The sequence below is a fragment of the Eulemur rufifrons genome, chromosome 7 (assembly GCF_041146395.1).
Source record: "Eulemur rufifrons isolate Redbay chromosome 7, OSU_ERuf_1, whole genome shotgun sequence".
In the NCBI taxonomy this organism is placed as follows: Eukaryota; Metazoa; Chordata; class Mammalia; order Primates; family Lemuridae; genus Eulemur; species Eulemur rufifrons.
In genome coordinates, this window is record NC_090989.1 from 126,280,672 (window position 1) to 126,302,688 (window position 22,017).

The following is a 22,017-nucleotide window of genomic DNA, read 5'->3' on the forward strand; positions in this document are numbered from 1 at the left end:
ATGGATTGAAGAAACAGAATCTTTACATTTGTCACAGGCTTCTCAAACTACAGTACTTTTTTGGCATTTGTCCAAGATTTTAATTTAATAAGGCATGTCTTGCATTTTTAAAATGTTTAGTATTTTTAATCTTTTATAAAATCTAACTAAAAATGGACATTTTTCTTTCTGAGTGTTTGAAAAACATTTATTAATACCTGTTATGTACTTCCCCATGGTTGGAAGCCACTTCTCTTCCCCCAGTGCCCCACCAGCTATGTCAATGTTGGCACCTCTCACCTTTGAAATATAGGCGAATTAACCAATCATGGAGGATGTAGAAAAAGGGGGACCCTCGTACGCTGTTGGTGGGAATGTAAATGAGTGCAACCACAATGGAAAACAGTATGGAGATTCCTCAAAAAATTGAAAGTACAACTACCATATGACCCAGCAATCCCACTGCTGAGTACATATCCAAAGGAGGGGAATTCAGTATTCGGAAAAGATATCTGCACTATCGTGTTTATTGCAGCACTATTCACAACAGCCAAGATTTTGAATCAACCTAAGTGCCCATCAATGAATGAATGGACAAAGAAACTGTGGTACATATACATAGTAGAATATTATATAGACACAAAAAAGAATGAAAGCCTGCCATTTGCAGCAACATGGATGGAACTGGAGAACATTATGTTAAGTGAAATAAGCAAAGCACAGAAAGACAAATCTCACATATTCTCATTCAAATGTAGGGGCTAAATATTAAAAACAATTGATCTCATGGAGACAGAGAGCAGAATGATGGTTTCCAGAGGCTGGGAAGGGCAGCAGGAAGAGGGGATAAAGTGGGGATGGTTAATCGGTGCAAAAATATAGTTAGATAGTTAGATAGAATGAGCAATATTTGATAACACAACAAAGTGACTATAATCAACAATAAGTTGGGGTATACTTTAAAATAACTAAAAGAGTGGAATTGAAATGTTCCTAACACAGAGAAATGATAAATACTTGAGGTGATGGCTACCCCAATTACCCTGATTTGATTAATTCACATTGTATGCCTGTATCAAGATATAACATGTACCCTGTGTAGATATATAGCTACTATTTATCCATAATAAATAAAATTTTTTAAAAAGGCATTAAAAAAAAGAAACCAATCATGGAGCTAAAAGTAGGAGATGAAAGTGTGTGAAGGCAAAATGTCTAATGGTGAGAAACTTTAATTTGAGCTGAAGCCAGTTCTATTCCTAAACTGTTACCAAAATAATTTGTCTTCTAGAGAAATTTAGTCATCAATGTCTAAACACAAACTAGGAGTAAAGGCTAAGATTTTACCCATTTTAAAATGCTACTTCACAATGTACTTCAGCACTGACACTTCAGATGGGACTGGAATAGAGTTTAAAATATGCATCTACCTCTTCTAGTTAAGAAAATGCCTATGTGCCTATTCTTAGTAGCTTCAAGGGAGGTTTGATCAACGGGACGAGGCTTTCTGGCAAGGTAGCTGTCATTCAATGAATGTTCTGGCTACTTAGTATTCAGTATGATGTGATCAACTAGAAATGCAATCAGTCAATCAAGTAGGGCTTCATCTGGGGGCCAGGGAGTGTGGTCGGGGGAAGTAGCTCCCAGGGTGGTGACAGGATGCAGGTAGTGTCATGGCTACTTTGTTTCTGCCCAGTGGGGAAATCTATTTTCAGCTTAGATCCCAATGAGGAAGTGCTACTTCCTGTCATATAGATGGTAGCAGTCTCTCCCTTTGCTCTGGCTACGTGGCAGAGGCCTCCCAAAGGTAGGCAGAGTCCTCAGAGTAGAAGAGAGAGAGCCTGGCACTGGGTAGACACTCCCGGGAGGACAGGTAAAGTATGCAGGCAGCATTTTTGCCGGCAGAGCTTATCAAGGCATTCAAAACCGCCTTAACAATGCTATAGTGGAGGCTCAATTCGCTTGACACATAAGAATACGGAAGCAATCAGGCCAACACGGAGAGGGTGGGAGAGGAACACAGCATGGAGTACACAAAATGAAACCAGCGCACCTTGGAAAATAAAGAAGGGCGATGTCCGCCAGTGCACTCAAAGTGCAGAAGCTGCTGGGATGCAGATCTCTGGTTTCTGGTCTGCAGTAAGAGAAATGCAGACATTTAGAAAACACGGTAAGAATTTGACTTTGCTGCAGCATTTAAGTATGGTCCTGCAATCTTACAATGTATCTTGTACTAGAGCTCTATGTTTAAGTTGAAGGTGAAAAGAAACATGAGAGATGTACCCCTAAGATTACTCAAGCTGTACAGAAAGCCATGAATCTATTGAATGAGGCACTTGGCTGAACGGGTGGGTATTTAGGAGTAAAACTAAGGGCAGGCCTGAGGCCAGGGAATAACAGGTGTGGTGGAAGAAACAACGTACTTGTCTCATTGAACAGGGTATAGAGCTGTTAGGGTGTTGTAAATTCACGCAGTAAGTCATGTGTGTTGTGATAGTTTAAGGTTGGTGTCATAGTGTCTTTGTGCTATAACAGAATACCACAGATTGGGTAATTTATGAAGAACAGAAATTTATTTCTCACAGCTCTGGAAGCTGGGGTGTCCAAGATCAAGGCACCAGGTTTGGGTGTCTGGTGAGGGCTGCGTCCTCTGAAGGGAAGGAACACCGCCCTCACTCGGGGAAGACGAAAGGGCAAGCTAGCTGAACACTGTGTCTGCATAAGAGCTTTTAAAATCCCACTCGCTAGGGAGGAGCCCTCATGACCTAATCAGCTCTTGAAGACCCCCACCTCGTAATACCATCACACTGGCTATTAAGTAGCAACACCTGAATTTTGGAAGGCACATGTTCAAACCATAGCAGTTTGTCAATTTTAACTCAAACATGTGTAAGATCCAGAATAGCTTCGTTCATCATAAGATGATTTAAAGTTATTGTTTAAGTGGTGAAATGGTTAGAACTGGCTATGAATTAATTATCATGGGACAACAGATTTTTTTTAGTATAACAGTGATTCTCAATATTCATCATCTACATACACACGTCCCAGGAAGCATGTGTACAGTTTTTGTAATTCTTTTATTTTATCCCTTGATATATTTGTCAGATAGTTATCTGAAACATGTGGCCCCACTGGACTATTTCAGAAAAAATGCTGTGGCTTGGAATGGTCACAACCTTAGCCAGTGAGATCTAGTTCTATCAGGGTGTGCTACAAATAAATCTTCACAGTCCTCTGTGCTTGAAAGGCTTACATTTCTACCTCAATAAACTACAGTTTATAAAAAACAGCCACCTACGTTATCAAAATTTATAGCTTTGTTCCTGGATACTTATAAATTATCTTGTACTGGAGCTGTATGTTGGTTTGGGCTGAAGGCAATAAGAAACACGTGAGAGATATATACCTAAGATGACTCACTTGATACAGAAAGCCATGCAGCTATTGAGGGAGGCTCTTGCTTGGATGGATGGATATTTAGAAGTTAAAGTAAGGGCAGGCACGATAGAGCCTGAGGAACGGAGGCTGGGTGGGACAACGCTAGACTTGAAATCAGAAGACGTGGATTTGAGTCTCGCTTCTGCCTCTTAACCAGTGGTGTGATCTTGGGCAAGCCACTTAACCTTCCTGTGCCTTAATCTTCTCATCTATAAAATGGGGACAACTGCATACTTTCATGGGTTACTGTGAAGTCTAAATGAGAGACTGTAGCGAGAGGACACTTTGACTATATATAATCTGGTAGTTAGGTATTGGGGGATAATGGAGTAAACAAAGGCCTAGAACAAGGCAAACATTTTCTGTAAAGGGCCAGAGAGAAAGTGAATATTTTGGCTTTGTGGGCCACATACCATCTCTGTTGGAACTACTCAACTTTGCTGTTGTACATGAAAGAAGTCATAGGTAATATATTAATATAATGAATGTCCTACTTAAGCCTTACTTTCAAAACCAGGAAGTGGGCTGGATTTGCTCTAGAAGCCTGGAGACTTGAACTCTAATCCTAGCTCTGTTTTAATCTTGCGAGGTGACCTTATGTAAATTATTTCCCATTCCTGAGCCTCAGTTTCTCTACCACCATTGGACCCTCCCAGGTCTCTTCCACACTGTGGAAGGTGGAAGAGTGGATGGAAGACAAGGAATCTTGCAAAAGCAAAGGATTTTAATGAACAACATTTTGACTTAAAACAAAAATTATAGCAATACACAAGATGAAGACTTAATTGAGGTATAAGCACAGCATGAGCAGAAGGAAGATACAGTAGTATAAAGCTTACAAAAAATGACAACAAGGAATTGTGTAGCTTCCATAGTACCCAAATGGATCGGAGTGAAGACGACACAGGATTGACCTTGATCTCCTTGCCATCAGGAAATACCCCTCAGCCCCAAACCACAGAGTGGTCTGGAACTCAGGAGCCTGAACTTCTCTGTCCCCGAGCCACATGATCAGGGCTTAGGGCCTAAGTGGGAGGGAACCTGTAGAGAAAGTTGTCAGTGCCCTGCTGGCACTGCTAGTCCCTCAGCACTTCCCTTACCCCTAGGTGGATGGCTGCGGGCCCCAAGTTTTCCCAACTCTCCTTTCTTTAGCCATATGTACTTTTGCCTGCATGTGGGGCAGACCAGAAATGCTGGCAGTTAAGCTTCTCAGGAGCTGCCCTCACCCTGTGAGAGATGGGAATTAGTAGATAAATAGTCCTGCTGCTCTCTTGCCCTTTGGATGAGCCAACTCTGAGCTGCCTTCTACACTGTTTCTCAGAGATTCACACAAAAACTGAGCCCCAGTTTCGTTTCCCATAGCAGCAAACTTACAAAAGCCCTCCCCTGGCCTGTCTCACTGCTCCTCTCCTTTGTCAGTGCTTCATGGAACCACCTCTCCAATAACCTATTGGCACACCACTGTCTTAGGATCTGCTTTCTAGAGAACTTGAAAGACGACAAAGCCGTTTAGAGATACAGTCATTAGAAGATAACCAAAGGCTGAAAAAAAAAATAGAGTTCTTTCAGATTTAACACAATAGGAAAGTTCCCTTCAAAATTTCGAAGTACCAGAATAGCAAATCTACACTTGTACGGTAAGCTTGCCAGCCTTCGAGGATCCGAGAGGAATTGCCATCCATCCAAACATCATTTATCCATTCAGCCAGCCAGCCAGCTATTCACTATATCTACCCATTCATCAAACAAATATTGAGTTGCTGCTCTCTTTCAGATATTATCTTAATCACTGGGGACATGAAGATATTTGATCTCCACTCTTTAGAAGTTAAAAAGTCAGTTCAATTGAACAAATAATTAAAAGCTATTGCAATAAATGGATCAATAGAGCTATAATGCACTATTTGGAGAGCATAGGGCAACAGCTGCTACTTTTTGCTGGTGGTCTTTCTGCTTATTCTCCAATAATGGATAATGTGTTCCATAAATATGGCCCCAGGTGTTGGGGCTACCTCTTCCTTATGACTAAGTGCTTGGCTGAGACGTCAACTGCTTTCCACGTGGACTTCTCTCTTGTTTCTTACCTCCTCTCATCTTTGCTAGGAACTTATTCTCTGAGGGCAAAAATCTAATCTGTGACTCAAGGTCAGAGCAGCGTGGATAGAGTAGTGGGAGTGTATCTTGTCACCAACACCAGGGGGATTTAGTAGTGCCTCCACAACCATATTAGAATAATTTGGCTCCCTGTTTTGACTTTCAGATACCCACATATTTCTATTAAGCCTCTTATCATTGGATCCACAAGGCATGCATTCATTATAATGATAATACTATCTGCATAATGTTTTATAATTTCTAAAAACTCCCTCATAGAATTTCAGAATTAAAGGGAAATTAAAGGTTATCATCTAGTCCAGCCAACCATCTGATATTCAAATCTTCCCCATAGCATATGCTGAAACCCTCCCATTGCCTTCCAAGGCAGCCTCTTCTACCTCACTGATATGGAGCCACTCCTTGTGCAAGGCAGAGCAGACTCTTTGTAAAGTGTATGCTTAATCACTGCATGCCCAGAGTTCTCAAGTTCTCACATTCTATTCCTGAATCCCATGATCCCATCTGTTCCATACCTTGCCCCTTACTTTACTCTCCCAGCACACTTGCCCAGCCTGGATACCCCATTCTTCCAGTCCTACCTATCATTCAGATTCCCTTCCACTTTCTCCTGGATGGGGGGGTGTCACAATACTATTTGGGTAGGAACCCTCTTTTCCAGTTACTTTGTTTGCTATAACAAATTACTCCAAAGTATAGTAGTATAAAAACAACCATTTTTTATGCTCATGGGTTCTATGGGTCAAGAATTCAGACAGGGCATAGCAAGATTGGCTCATCTCTGCTCTGTAATGCCTGGGCCTTAGCTACAAAGTGTAGAAAGATGGACGATATCTAGGGGTTGATGCTGGCTGTTGGCTGGAAAGATTTAAATAGCCAGGACTGTAGCTAGAACATTTGCATGTGGCCTTTCCATGTGGCCTCTTAGCTTATAGCAGGGTGATTGGATTCCAAGTGTTAGAATACTGGGAAATCATGCCAGGCGAAAGGTGTATATCTTTTATGACCCGCTCTCAGAAGTCACCTAGGATCATTTTATCTTCCGGTCAAGATAGTCCCAAGATCTGCCCACATTTAAGGGGAAAGAATATAGACCTGACCCCTGAATGGAAGGGTGGCAATATCACATTAAAAAAAAAAAACATATGGGATGGGATATATATGGGCATAGCTGTCTTTAGAAAATATAACCTGCCACAGCTTTCTGGTGTTCTAATGCCCAGGGATCTCATTCTATGCTCTGCCCCAAGGGAAGCCTCATGACCTGGTATATTAGTCCGTTTTCTGTTGCTTTAACAGAATATCACAGACTGGGTAATTTGTAAAGAAAAGATTTTTTTTTTTTTGGCTCACAGTTCTGGAGGCTGGGAATTCCAAGAGTATGGTGCCAGTGTCTGGTGAAGGTCATCCCTTGGAAAGACAGAAGGGCAGAAGGTGGAAGTGGGTACACAAGACAGACAGAGAAAATGGGGACCAAACTTACCCTTTTATCAGGAGCCCATTCCTAGGATAACTAACCCACTCCACCAATAATGGCAGTAGCCCACCTCTTAAAATCTCCACCTTGTAATACTGTTACAATGGCAATTAAATTTCAATATGAGTTTTGGAGAACACATTCAAACCCTAGTATTCTACCCTTAGTCCCCCAAAACTCACGTCCTACTCACATACAAAATACACTCATTCCATCCCAATATCCCCAAAAGTCTTAACTTGTTCTAGTATCAGCTCAAAAGTCCAAAGTGCAGTGTCTCATCTAAATCAAATATGGGTGAGACTCAAAGCATGATTAGTGCCAAGGCTACTTCTTCCACCTGTGAGCCTGCGACATCAAAACAAGTTATCTACTTCCAAAATCCAGTGATGGGATATGATAAACATTCCTGCTCCAAAATGAAGAAACGGGCAAGAAGAAAAGAGTAATAGACCCTAAGTAAGTCCAAAATCCAGCAGGACATATATTAAATCTTAAAGCTGGAGAATAATCTCCTTTGATTCTATCTCCTGCTTCCTGGGCACGCTGGTGTGAAGATTGAAGTCTCGTGCCTACAGCTCTCTCTGGCTGGCATTGCATGCTAGTAGCTCTACAGTTCTGGGGTCTTGGGAGCTGGTGCCACCCCCACGGCTCCATTAGGCATTGCCCTAGTGGTGGTGGCTCCAACCCCACATTTCCACTTGGCATTGCCCTAGTAGGGGCTCTCTGCAGTGACTCAATCTCAGTGGCAGGTCTCTGTCTGAGCTTCCATGTGGCTCCCAGTATCCTTTGAAATTTAAGTGGAGAAAGTCATGCCTTCACAGCTCTTGCATTCTGTGCACTTGCAGAATTAGCATCACATAGATACCACCAAAACTTACAACTTGTACCTTCCAGAGCAGCCACTCCTGAGCCATAGCTGGAGCTGTATTCCCAGAATACAGGAAATACAGGGAGCAGAGTCCCAAGGCAGCCCTGGGCAGTGAGCCTGTGGAGGACGCCTGGGCCCCTCAACTGAAATTATTCTGCCCTCCTAGAGCTCTGGGCTTGTGATAGGAGTGGCGGCTTTGAAGATCTCTGAGATGCTTTCAGGGTCTTTCTCCCACTGTCTTGATGAATAGCAACTGGCTTTCTTCTATCCATGCTAATCTCTTTAGCAACTGGTCATTTGGCCACACTCTTGCATACTTTTTTGTTCTTTACATGGCCAGGTTGTGAATTTTCTAAATCTTTTCACTCTACTTCCCTTTTAATTATAAATTCTGTCTTTAAATGATTCCTTTTCTCCAGCTTATTATAAGTGGTTAAAAGTAACCAGGCAGCAGCCTAAATGATTTACTGCTTTAGATATTTATTCTGCCACATCCTAGTTCATCACTCTTAAGTTCCACCTTCCATAAAGCCCTTGGGCCTGAACCCAGTTCAGCCAAGTTCTTTGCTACTTTATAACAAGGATGACGTTTGCCCCAGTTTCCAATACCTTGTTCGTCAGTTCCTGAGACCTTGTCAGAATGGCTTTTATTGTACATATTTCTATCAACATTTTGGTCATGATCACTTAAATAATCTCTAAGAAGAATCAGAACTTCCCTAGCCTTCTCTTTTTCTGAGCCCTCACCAGCATCACCTTTAATGATGCACTTACAGCAATGCAAGGTTTTTATAGCCTACTTCTCCAAATTCTTCCAGCCTCTGCCCATAACCCGGTTTCAAAGCTGCTTCCGTATTTTCAAGTATTGTTGTAGAAATGGCCCCACTTCTTGGTACTAATCTTTTGTCTTAGTCCATTTTCTGTTGCTATAACAGAGTACCACAGACTGGATAATTTATAAAGAAAAAAAAAGAAGTTTAATCTGTTTTCTGTTGCTATAACAGAATATCACAAACTGAGTAATTTATGAAGAAAAGAAGTTAATTCAGCTCAAGATTCTGGAGATGGGAAGTCCAAGAGCATGGTACTGGTGTCTGGTGAGGGTCATCCCATGGCAGAAGGGTGGAAGGCAGAAGTGAGTGCATGAGACAGAGAGAGCAAATGGGGGAGCCCACTGCCACAGTAACTATTCCACTCCTGCGAAAACAGCATTAATCCATTCATGAGGGTGGAATGCTCATGACCTAATCACCTCTTAAAGGCCTTACCTCGTAATACTGTTAGAATGACAATTAAATTTTAACATGAGATTTGGTGAGGGCATTTATAACACCTAGACAACATCATGGACTCAGTTCTGTGGGAGTCATTATTCCTTTGTAATAATTAAAATCTGCTTCCCTGGGACTCCTACACTTTGTACTTAATTCTCTGTTCTTGGGGCTACACAGAATGAATCTCTAACTTCCGGTGTATTTAAAGAGTCTGTCCAGTCATACAGGAGTTTTTGGTCCTTTAGCTAACCATTCCAAGTTTGGGTTCTCATTCCATCTTGTACATTCTTCTCTGAGCAGGCTTTAGCTGTTTTTTTTAACTCCTTTGAAGTGTCAAGACCCTCAAATGAGTACACACTCTAGATGTGGCTCCTCCATTTCAGATTAGAAGATGATGAGCATCCCTTTTGATCTAGTTCTGTACACTCTATAATCATCCCAGGGCTGCTTTGGCTTTTATTTAAGGTAGTCATGTGGTACTGTTGACTCATAACCACCCTGCCATCAATGAAAACTCCCAGATCCTTTCCTATGTGTTGCTACTAATCCATGTTCCTCATTCTGTACTTGAGGGTTTTTTGGGTGTTTTTTTAAGACTAAAGTTCAAAATTTTTCATTTTCTCTGTTAATCTCATTAAATTTATCACATCCATTCAGCATGTTAAATCTTTATGGTATTGAGCATTATCTGGTGTATTAGCATTCCCACCAAAGCTGCAGATGGCCTAAAAATTCTGTTATACCATCTGGGCTCATTTACAAGTCATTGATAAAAATGTTAAAAAATATATGATTTTTCATTTTTTTCTTTCTTTCTTTCTTTTTTATTTTTTTTTTTTTTTTTTAGGCAGGGTCCTGCTCTATCACCCAGGCTGGAGTGCAGTGGTGTCATCATAGCTCACTGCAACTCTAACTCCTGGGCTCAAGATTTCCTCCTGCCTCAGCCTCCCAAGTAGTTGGGACTATAGGCACATACCACCACACTAGGCTAATTTTTCTATTTTATGTAGAGATGGGGTCTCATTTTTGCTCAGGCTGGTCTCAAACTCCTGGCCTCAAGCAATCCTCTCACTTTGGTCTCCCAAAGAGTCAAGATTACAGGCGTGAGCCACCATGCCCAGTCCTTGATTTTTTTACTTGATGGGCACATCAACCATCAGAGATGGGCAAGCAGGTAAAAATCATCCCTGTTTTTGAGATGAGGGAACTAGTACTCAGAGAGGTTTAAGGATCTGCTCAAAGTCATGTTACTAGTAGGTGTGGCAAAGAAAGAATTTGAACCTATATTTTCTGCTCTTCTACTATACTGAGATATTCATCCAGCCCTGGACACTTGGCTAATGAGGGATCAGGGAAAGGCAAACAAAATGTAAGCCGTGTGAAGATGATTAAAATGTTAAGCTCTGACATTGACTGTAGGAAAGGTAGCGTGGGACATTCCTTCTTTGATTTCCATTTTCTACCATGGTACATTTTTCTCTCCTTACTTGAAAATACCTATATTTGCCAACCTCAGTCTCGGAAAGCTGTTTTCTGAGCTGTCTCCTTGAACCACATTCCCACGTAAACACAAATCTTCTACAAGAAGACACCAGAAAGCAAAACTGGGAAGAACCTCCATGTCTGTCAAAATCAAGGTCAATCAGGAATGGGGCTGAGCAGGCAGAGTGGCCAACTGATCTAGTTTACCTGGCATGGTCCCGATTTTAGCCCTGAGAGTCCTGGAAAACCCCACAGTCCTGGGTGAACTGGAGGGTTGGTTGGATGTCCTGTCAGTGGGATAGTGCCGCACACTGCTCTCTAGTCTCCTCCTTAGTGAAGTGGTGGTTTAAGATGGCCACAAATTCTTTGACACCTCTTGCATTAAGAAATGTGTTCTATATCTCCTCCCCTTGAGTCTGGGCAGCTCTGTGACTGTGACTGTACAGAATACAAAGGAGGTGATGCTGTGGCAGTATCTTGTCTCAGCCTTAAGGCACTGGCGAAGTTTACTTCCCATCTCTTCAAATACTTTCTCTTGGAGCCCAGAGCCACCAAGTAAGAAGTCTAATTACTCTGAGACTACCACGCTGGAGCAATTGCATGTGGGCATTGCTGTTAACAGTTCCAGCTGGGCACAGCCTTCCATCCATCACCATAGCACCAGACATAGGAATGAAGCTGTTCTGGACACTCCAGACCAGCGCCAAATGAATACCACTGCTGAGGTCACCAAGTGAGCTCAGTTGAGGTCATGTGAAATAAGAGAATTTCCCAGCTGAGTCTTAGTCAAATATCTGGCCACAAAATCATAAGATATAATCCAATGGTTGGTTTTGTAAGCCTCCAGGTTTGAGATGGTTTGTTATGCAGCAAGAGATATCTGGGGCAAATGCTAAAACTAGCTTAAATAGACCGTACCTAATTTTAGAAAAATTATAAACAATAGTAAACACCATTATAAACAATAGCCTATCTTCAAATAAATGTTCTGCAGAGGATCCAGCCATCTTTAAATAACTTTAGCAAGCCTCTAAATGGGCAAATAGTACAAGGTAAGCTGAGATGTTGGTTTTGACTACCTATGTCCATTCTTCCTGCATCACCGTAGCACGCCATCTTGGCACGCTTCCTTCCCTGTGAATTGGCTCATATCTGTGCCATGTGCTTCAATGACTTTTTCTTGATGAGATTCACATCTTTCATTTTGGTCTTTGGCAGTTTTTTGGCAATAACAGAAGGCACCCCTTTAGGCTACAGTCTCGACCAAGTGAAATCCCACGCGTCCTCACATTTATCTAGAGCTGCAAACACTTGACTGCTTCTTTCCAATTTGGCTCCATGATGCAAAATCTGATTGATGAGACTGCAGATTCCTGGAGGAGAAGGGCTGTGTTTTAAATGTCCTTGGGCCCTGGTAGATTCTCTTTGGATGAATGAATACATTCTCACCACTCTGCCACTACCAGGTAACTTTGCTTCTGCTACTTCTCTTGCCTAATATTTTCACTTAAGGCTTTTTAGTGTCTCCTTGTTTCTAGGAAAAAGAGTATTGAGGCTCATAAAATGATACCCTGAAGTATGTACTTTGGCATGCTGAGTACTTTGAACTAAAGAAGATTAGAAGGCCTCAGAAGCAAAGTCTCTCTCTCTGCCCTTCTCCTGCCTTCCTGTCTCTCATTCCTCTTTCTCCCCAAGAGTAAGTTATAGACATGAGAATTCCTTTTCCCAAGGTGGGTCAGAGAAACTAGAACCCATCTCCTCAAAGCAAGCCATAAAACCTAGAAAGCTCCACTCTCTCCCTTCTCCCTTGAAGACTCTTATTCCAGGGGATCCTGCTCCTTTCCCAGGAGGAAAGACTGCTACATGGAGAGGCCACAAAGAATCTAAATAGACAGGACTTGCATGGGACACCTCCACCCCATAATCTATTATCTCACGAGATCATATCCTTTTTGTCCAATTACATTTCTATATGGTTATCCATTGCTTCATCAAACCTAAGCATGAAAACAGACCATTTTCTTTGGTTCTTTTGTTCTTCATTTCTGAAGGCTTCTGTGTCATGTACAACTTTGATTAAATAAATTTGTTTTGCTTTTCTTTTGTTAAACTGCTTCTTATAGCAGTTTTGTCCATGACTCTCACGGTGGGTCTTATCATGGCCCATCTAATAGGTCTTAAGAAAGAGCAGAGTCTACCGTTGTTAGCAGGGGATTTTAAAGTAGGAAGTGGGTGTAAAGGGTTTTGTATCATTTTGAGACTTCTCAACCCTCAGTTCTCACTAAAAAATTTGCTCCTGATTCTCTTCCTACTTAAAACTTTTGAATGTTCTTGGACTGTGGGAAAGAGGAAGGTGACACAATGTTCATTTTGATTCATCGAGGTGGCAGAAGGAAATGTCGAGGAGCAGGCTCACAGATCCGATGGGTGTCAGCCATATGGGAAACTTTCCCTAAAGAATCTCAAAATGTTGAAACTATAAGGGACAGTCGAGGAAAAGGAGTATAAGAACTCGGTGATGTAGATGGTGATGGAATTAGGACAACTATACTATTCTCCAACCTCCCAGTCAAATGCTGTTGGCACTATACCGTCTTATAAGACTATTCTTTTCTAGGTCAGATAAGGGGACCACATGCATTTGTCTCCCCACTCCCTCCCCCAATTCTATTGAAATTATGACACAGAAGTTCCAGAGGAAATAAACCCCCAAGAGTGTGGAGAGTGGGAGTGGATTTATCATCACATGAGAGTTATTAATGGATTTCTGGATGGCAGATAGCAAACGGGAGCACGTCAACAGACAGATGGAGGAACCTCCCACTGCCAGAATGAAGGCTGCCACTCAGCCTGGAGCCCATCAGCCTCAAGGCCCCCCAGGAGTACTGGAAGCCTGGATTCCCCAGGTAGAGAGAGCTGTCGTGGGAGGTGAGATGGTAAACTGCGGAGGAACTGTGAATTGGAAGACTGCCTGTGGCAAAACTGCGCCAATTTCCCTTCCACACCCCACCCTGCCACTCACATGCATAGACACTCACCTCGCCCACCCACGGAACTGCAGGAGAATCAGCAGCCATGGGTTCATCTTCAGGCCAAATGTGGGAACACCACCAGCTAAAGCTAGCACAGGGGCTTCCAAAGTGGGGGGATGGAGTCCCACAGCAAAGCCCTTCTAATTCTCAAAGGGGGTTTTCAGTAGTGGCCAGCTCCCCAATCTCATATCCTAAAGTGAAGATGCCATATGCACACACAGCAAGTATCTGGAGACAATAATGTGCAGTCACATTTAGGGAGGGTCCTCATAAGAAAGAGACCCACACAACTGAAGAGGAAATGCCAGCCATCTGCATTAGTCTGCATGATCCTATATTTTTTAAGATGAAGGAACAACCAGGAATGCTCAGCCATTTGCAAGAAACCATTTGGAAAAGAGAGAGGAACAAAGAGGAAAAGATAGAAAAACTGACTATGCAGAAGAAGTGAATATTTTAAAATAACCCCTATTTCAACCAATGACAGCACTTGTAAAAAGAAAAAGCAATCAGGAAATGAGAGAGTTCATGGATATTAAAAATGCTTGCGGCCAGGCGCGGTGGCTCTCACCTGTAATCCTAGCATTCTGGGAGGCCAAGGCCAGAAGATTGCTTGAGCTCAGGAGTTCAAGACCAGCCTGAGTAAGAGCAAGACCCCTGTCTCTACTAAAAATAGAAAAATTAGGCAGGCGTTGTGGTGCATGCCTGTAGTCCCAGCTACTCGGGAGGCTGAGGCAGGAGGATTGCTTGAGCCCAGGAGTTTGAGGTTGCAGTGAGCTATGATGACATCACTGCACTCTACCTGGGGTGACAGAGCAAGACTCTGTCCAAAAAAAAAAAAAAAATGCTTGTTATACATTAAAATAAATAATGATAGTAATGGAGTATAGCTCATTGAATAAAATAGGAATCCATGAGTCTGTGCAGACTTTAAACAAATAAATAGACAAATAGATAGATAGATGAAGAGACAGCCAGACAGATAGATAAGGGAAAGAGCTCCCTAATAGTAGAGTGATAACTAGTATCTATAGAAGAAATGATGGAATTAGAAAATCACTATGTTGCAAACACCATAATGTTAATTGAGGCAAGAGTCATTTATGGAGGCTAAAACTTATGTTCAAGAGTTTGACAAGGAAAAGTATACTTACACAGTCTGAAAGTATCACCCCACAAATTACTTATAAATTACAAAGGGAAAATAGTAATTTGACAACAGGGAAAGCGGGTAGTTACCACTTGAACCCGGAGATCGAGGTCACCATCACCAATAGTTGGGTCAACATCATACGCCTCTTGCGTGCTGCACCAGGACAGACACAGACAGCATCACTCTGTGATGTTCCTGCTACAAACGCACAATCTGAATCTAACCACGAGGAAGCATCAGACAAACCCACATTGAAGAACACTATTCAAAATGAATGACTTGTGCTTCTTAAACATTTCCATGTCCTAAAAGACAAAGAAAAGCTGAGAAACTGTACTAGATTAAAGAAGACTAAAGAGATATGAAAGCTAAAAGCAAAGCATGATCCTGGATTGAACCTAGACCAGAAAAAGAATCTATAAAGGATATTATGGGGATAATTGGCAAGATTTGAATAAATCTTCAGATTAAACAAGTGCATCAATTTAAAATTTTCTGTTGTTGAAATTTCACATTGAAGTCTTTTAGGGGGAAAGAGATTCAATATTTGCAATTTACTCTCAAATGTTCAGAATGAGAGAGAAATAAAGCAAATGTGAGGAATGGGATGAAAGTCAACAATTAGAGGATCTGGATAAAGGGTATAAAGTAATTTTTTATACTATTCTGGCCACTGCCACTTTTCTGTAGGTTTAACATGTTTTCAAAATAAAAATTTTTGCAATGAAGTCAAAAGACAAGGGAAAACTGAGAAGAAATATTGCAGCACATATTACAGATAAAGATAATTCCTATTCATTGATCTATATATATACTTATGCATGCATAGAGAGCTCTTTAAAATAGAGGGAAAAGAAAGCAGAAATCCAATGGAAAAATACATAGATGACATGTGCAGACAGTTCACAGAACAAGATTTACCAATGGCCCTTATATTTTGAAAAAATGCTCAACTTGACTCATCTTAAAATAAATGTAACCTAACATACTGAAATGCCATTTCATCTATCATATCAGTGAAAATTAAGAATTTTAACAACACAGCGCGCTGATAAGACTATGGGGGAATCAGGCACTGGAATATATTGCTGTTGGGACAGCAAAGTGGTGGAGTCCCTAGGGAGGGGACTTTGGCAATATCTAATAAGACCACTGTACCTATGCATTTAGCCTTTGATCCAATAATTCCTCCTTGGGAATTATCCTGAGAATGTATCTCTAAAAATATGAAATGTCATTTTACACAATTATTCATTATAGCACTAATTATAATGATAAATATATTGGAAGCAACCTAAATAAATATCCTTTCTATTGCTTTCCCAGTGCTGCCATAACAAAATACAACAGGCTGGGTGGCTTAAACAATAGACATTTATTTTCTCACAGTTCTGGAGGCTGGAAAGTCCAAGATCAAGGTGTCAGCAGGATTGGTTTCTCCTGACCTCTCTCCTTGGCTTGCCCATTCTTCCTTCTTGCTGTGTCCTCACACGACCTTTCCTCTGGCGTCTCTTCTTCTTCTTATAAGTGAGGACACCAGTCATATTGGTGTTAAAAAAGGCCCCACCCTTATGTCCTCTTTAACCTGAATTAGCTCTGTAAAGGCCATATCTCCAAATATAGTCACATTCTTAGGTACTGGGGGTTAGGGCTTCAACATATGATTGGAGGGCGGGGCAAAATTCAGTCCATAACTGCCATCCATAGGACAGTGGTTGAATAGACCATGAGATAATCATGCAGCAGAATACTATGCAGCTGTAAAAAAAAAAAAAAGTGAGGAAACACTCCCCGAACTGATATGGAGTAATTTCCAAGATATATTCTTAAAGGATTTAAAAAAAAAGCAAAATATTCTTTATGTTATCTAGGAACAGAGTATACATGTACTGTACTGGAAATAAGCTTATGTATATTTTATATCTATATGTGAGTACTGGGAATAATCTATATACAGTATAATCTCTGAGTAGTCCCTGACAATTGACTATTTCTAGCAATCAGATTGGGTTACTGACCACTTAAAGCACCAGTCTTTCAACATGTAGTTCTTCCTAATTAATGAATCAACTAATTACCATACTTCCTGCAGCTTAAGTGAACTTTGAAACTGTGGGTCTTCTCAAAACTTAATTCTGCTTAATTTAGATTTTATTGATCTAATGATACTTCTAATTAGTTGTCACTGCCACAAAATTGCATATACTAATATTTTTAAAAGGACTTGAGGATTTAACTTGACATAATATTTTTAGGATTCAGGAGTGTCTTAGTTTGCAGGTAATAGAAAACTCCACTAGAAGTTGCTTACACAAATAAAAGTTTATTTTTCTCTGTAACAGATGTTTCACATATCAGCAGCCCAGGCTAACGCTTAGATGGACTCTTTCTGTCTTTCCACCTTGCAATTCTTAGCATGGGGGCTAGTTGCCTCATGACTGCAAGATGCCTGCTTCACTTCCAGATATCACATGTACATTTTATATGAATCAATTTCTATGTACCAGTTTATTTACATTTTTTTTTTAATTTTTCAAGTTTTTAAAAAATTTTCAGAATATTACGGGGGTACAAATACTTTGGTCACATAAATTGTCTTTGCACGGCCCAAGTCAGAGCTACAAGTGTGCCCATCCCCCAGACAGCAGGCACTGCACCCATTAGGTGTGTCACATCCACATTAACTCACTAAAAACTAACAAAAAATAAAAGGAAGATGAAGCAGTGACAGCCTACTCTCTCCCTTTTTCGTCAGAAAAGCAAAAGCCTTCCTAGAATCCCCCAGACAGGTTTCTCTTACATCTCATTGGCTAGAACTAGTCACAGGGCAACTCTTAGCAGCAAAGGACAGTAGTGGAAACGAGGTTGTTCCAGTTGACATGAGCCAATGACAAGTCATCACCTGTGGCCAGCATGTTGTGCTATAGTCTTAGAGAAGGGAAAAGGGAGACACTGTTCTTTTCTTAGTGCAAATCCATCTTTATTTATCTCTGCCGATCACCTTCTTTTTTCTGCCTTTTTAGCTAACCAATGAGCCATACCTGTCTTCCCAGTGTGCATTTTTAAGGGACTCTCTTTCCAGTCAGTCCTGTAATAACTCTGTCCTCCTCACCCCAATCCACCTCTAAAGCACATTCTTATGACAAACGTAAGCCTAACCAATAAATGTTAAAATGATTCTTAAAACTCCACTAATTTCCATCCTCACACAACAAAGCATTGCGAGAGCTGGCACTAACATGGAAAGACCGACTGGTGACTGTTGCCTAAGTTTGGGTTCCCCGGGAAACCCTGGGAGGAGGAATCGAGCGCAAGTAGTTTATTTGAGAGATGATCCCAGAGGGCACTGACAGGGGGTGCGGAAGTGGGACAGGGAAGGGAAGGCTCCAACGAAAGGTACAACATGAAGCCAGTTATCACTGCGGGCAGACCTGGAAGTCAGTGTAGAACATGCTCCTCAGAGTCATCCCACCTGAAGGGAGAAGGAACTGGAGTATTGTGACTTGCTGCTTGCTGAGGGCTACTGCAGGGGTAGGCATTAATTCCCTGGCATGTTTGGCCTCCTAGGTTTGGGCAGACTGGGCTCCACCCCCCAAGTAAGCCCATGGGCAGTTGGAAGTCAGGCACTGCAGTGGTAAGGCCAAGGGTACATGGGCAGGACCTTGACAGCAGCTGCTATTGCTGTGCCGTTTTATAATTCTCAAATCATTAGAAATGATGGTAAAAACATGAGCAGCTACCAAGAGGAGTACGAAAGCAAAAGAACTTGAATATGGAAACCGAGTCATTTAACATTGGCAGTTTCACCGGGATCCTCTGAGTTTCTTAGCACCCTAAGAGCAGAGAAGGCTATCGTCCAATCTGCACCCCGCCAGCCGCAGTTAGGGTATCACTTCCCAGGGAGCCTCTGCACAAAGATCCTCTCTTGGACTCAGAAGAGAACTGAATATCCAGCTAAGGTAAAGTGTACTAGTGTTGAATCTGCACTGAGTAAATGTATCTTTGTTTCTGGTATTGCTACAGAAGACAATGGCTGTTCTTTAAAAAGCCAAAGCTTTGTGTCACAATTTGGCTGGCTCGCTGAAGCCACAGAAAGGCAAGGGGCCTCGGTGGAGTCCTGGGGTCAGGTGTGACTAAACCCGTGTGGCCCCAGTGCACATTCTGTTTAATGACTCAAAGCCTGTGATTACTCAAATGGGGAGCAGGACTCAAGGGAAAAGGTTTCGATAAAGGGTGTTTATGGTTCTTGAATAGATGTCATTGTGCAATGCAGGACTATTTCTCATCTTTTAGCACACTCCTCAAGCAAGGCTCTCTCTACTTGAGCTGCCCCTTAATGACCTCTCCATGCTCGTCTGCTGCCTCTGCCCCCGAGGGCCCCGTGCTTCAGTGACTCGGGCATATTCCAGGCCCCATGTGTCCCTCAAACCTCCATGCCTTTGCTTCTTTGTGTTCCTGGTTAAGCCCTTCCCACCTTCCCACCTGGTGAACTCCTACTTTTCTTTCAAATCCTATCACAAATGTCACTTCTTTTCTGTAGCTTCCTTCTCCCACTTTTCACTCCCTGTCTCCAGTTTGAATGCTCTCAAAAGCAAAACTTGTGACAAGAGCTTGGTTTATTTGGCACAGGTAAGAGAGTGGAGAAAGTGAGATGGGAAGGGAGAAAAACTAATGAAGTGTGCAGTTGTCAGTGGTTACTGCTGTGGGCAGCTGGGCTCAGTCCTGCCGAGGCCTTCTGAGGGACTGTGTAGAGTGTGTAGAATATGCCTGGATTGTCCCATTGGGGGACAAGGAAGCGGGTATCTATCTGCCAACTCTTTCCCTCATTGGTTGAGGGTTGCCTCTGCGAGTGGCAAATCCCCAGCATTTCCAGGCTGTCCTAAGCACAAGCTGAGCAAGATCCACACTGGTGCCACAGAAAGCTCTTCTTCAGGCATAGACGCAGAGAGGAGGAAAGCTCTCAGCATGCAGAGAAAATGTCCAGGCAGCTTCAGGGGAACCCAAGATGGACTGATGGGATATGAGAGTGATGAGATGTGTAGTGTACGCTACTCCACTATTCTCCAGTTAATTCCTCCTCCATGGGTGCCCACGTGACATCTTATGAATTCCTCTGTGATAACCCTGATTACTCCACATTTGTTTGTTTGTCTAGCAGATATTAAGTATATCCTATGTTTCTGTCTTACATTCAACTCTCATAGCAATTCAAGAGGCAGGTACTATAATTATCCCCGTCTAATAACGAGAAAACTGAGCTACAAAGATTTACTAATTTTTGTTTATGTGCCTATCTCTGCTTCCAGACTGTGAGCACCCAAAAGGCATGGGCTTTGTGTTACTGCTGTTTGTACACTCACATCCAGCACATTGATTGGCATATCAGGAATACTCAAGAAATATTACTTGAATCAGGTTATTCAGAAGACTCAGAGTCACCATGGAAAGTGGAACGAAATACATGGCTTTAAATGATGTCATTTTTAGAGTTGCTCTTCAATGATTAATTAATTTGATGGCAACCAGGGTTTCTAATAACATTTCTAGAAATTGACATCAAAGATGTGTCAAGAAAATGGAGTGATTTTGATTATTAATTTTAGAAAATGGAGAGGACAATATTTTAAAACCTTATCTTCTGTTTTATTGATCTCAAAATCTTTTATTCTATCTCAGTTGTGTATTTGTCTCATGGCCAGTGCCCAGAGCATTGCCAAAAGTGGCCACTGATTGATGTATCAGTCAGGACAGATTAAGATATGCTGCTGTAACAAACAACCCTAAGATTTCAGCAGCTTCAAGGATTGACTTTGCACTCACACTCCGTGTCCTTTTTGTGTTAGCTGGGGACTCTGATCCATGTTGTCTTAAGTCTGGGACCCGGGTAGACAGAGCAGCCACTGCCAGGAACATGGATGGTTGCCAAGGCAGAGGGAAAGCACAGTACGGAGGGTATCATGCTGGCAATTAAATGCTTAACCTGGACGTGACAGATATCAGTCATGCTCACAATTCAATTGCCAGAACTGATTGCATAGCATCACTAAACCATAAGGAAGCCTAGAAGTACAATCCTACTGCATGGCCTGAAAGGGAATCTAGACATTGACAAAATACTAATGATTATTGCAAACACCCATTTTCATCATTATTTAACCCCACACTGACTGGATGGTTTCTAATGTCTCTTCCCTGCCATCCCTCTTTTTCATAGCAACCACTATGATATTGTTCAAATACATTATATCATAACAAACAAACAAAAAACACTTGATATACCTTCATTGCTACAAGGGTAAGATCTGCCTTGTTCTTGGTATGACATACAGGCCCTCATGACCTGGCCTCTGTTGACTGTCTTGTCCCCTCTCATGTCTGTCTCTTTGTATATGCTGTTCATCCCACTAGAATGAGGTACAAGTCCTCCCCCTCCCTCCTACCTAGCTCTGCTTTGCAGAGTGCCAGGGGATTAATTCTGAGCCTTGTCTAATAAGATAAATAGTGCTCAGTCCGTTTGGGTTAGATTGGCAGATCTGACTGCAACTTTATCCACAAAAGATATATTTGACATTTTCTCAAATTCTAAAAAGTAAAAGGGTTCTTACTCCTTGCTTCTTTATTTCCTCACTTTTTTTCTTTCTACAAGTATTCATTTGAGTGTCTACTGGATACCAGGCATCCTGGTGGATCCTAAAAATTTAAATACCATCCAAACATACAGGGTCCCTGCCCTCATATAGCTTACGGTCTGATGGGGGACACATATTAATCACACTGAATCAATTTGAATTATATTCAAATGCAAGTTGAAATAAATAAACTAAAAAGAAGATGGCTTAAACAAGATAGAAGACTACTTCTCTCTCATGTCAATGTAGGTAGTCCAGTGTTAATATAGTGCTCCATAGTGTCAGGGACCCAGGCTCCTTCCATCTCGTTCACTATCCCCAGCATGTGGCTTTCACTTCATGGCCCAAAATGATGGCACAGTCTCTAGCTGTCATATCTGCATTCTAGCCAGAGGAAGGAGAAAGGTATAAAGAAGGTAATGTCCTGGAAAATGGACACACTACTTCCATTTACAAATCTTTGTCCATAATTTGATCACACATCCACACCTGGCTGTAAGAGAGGCTTTTAAATCATGTGCCCTGCTAAAAATTGGGAGTTCTATTACCAAAAAAGAAGGTGAA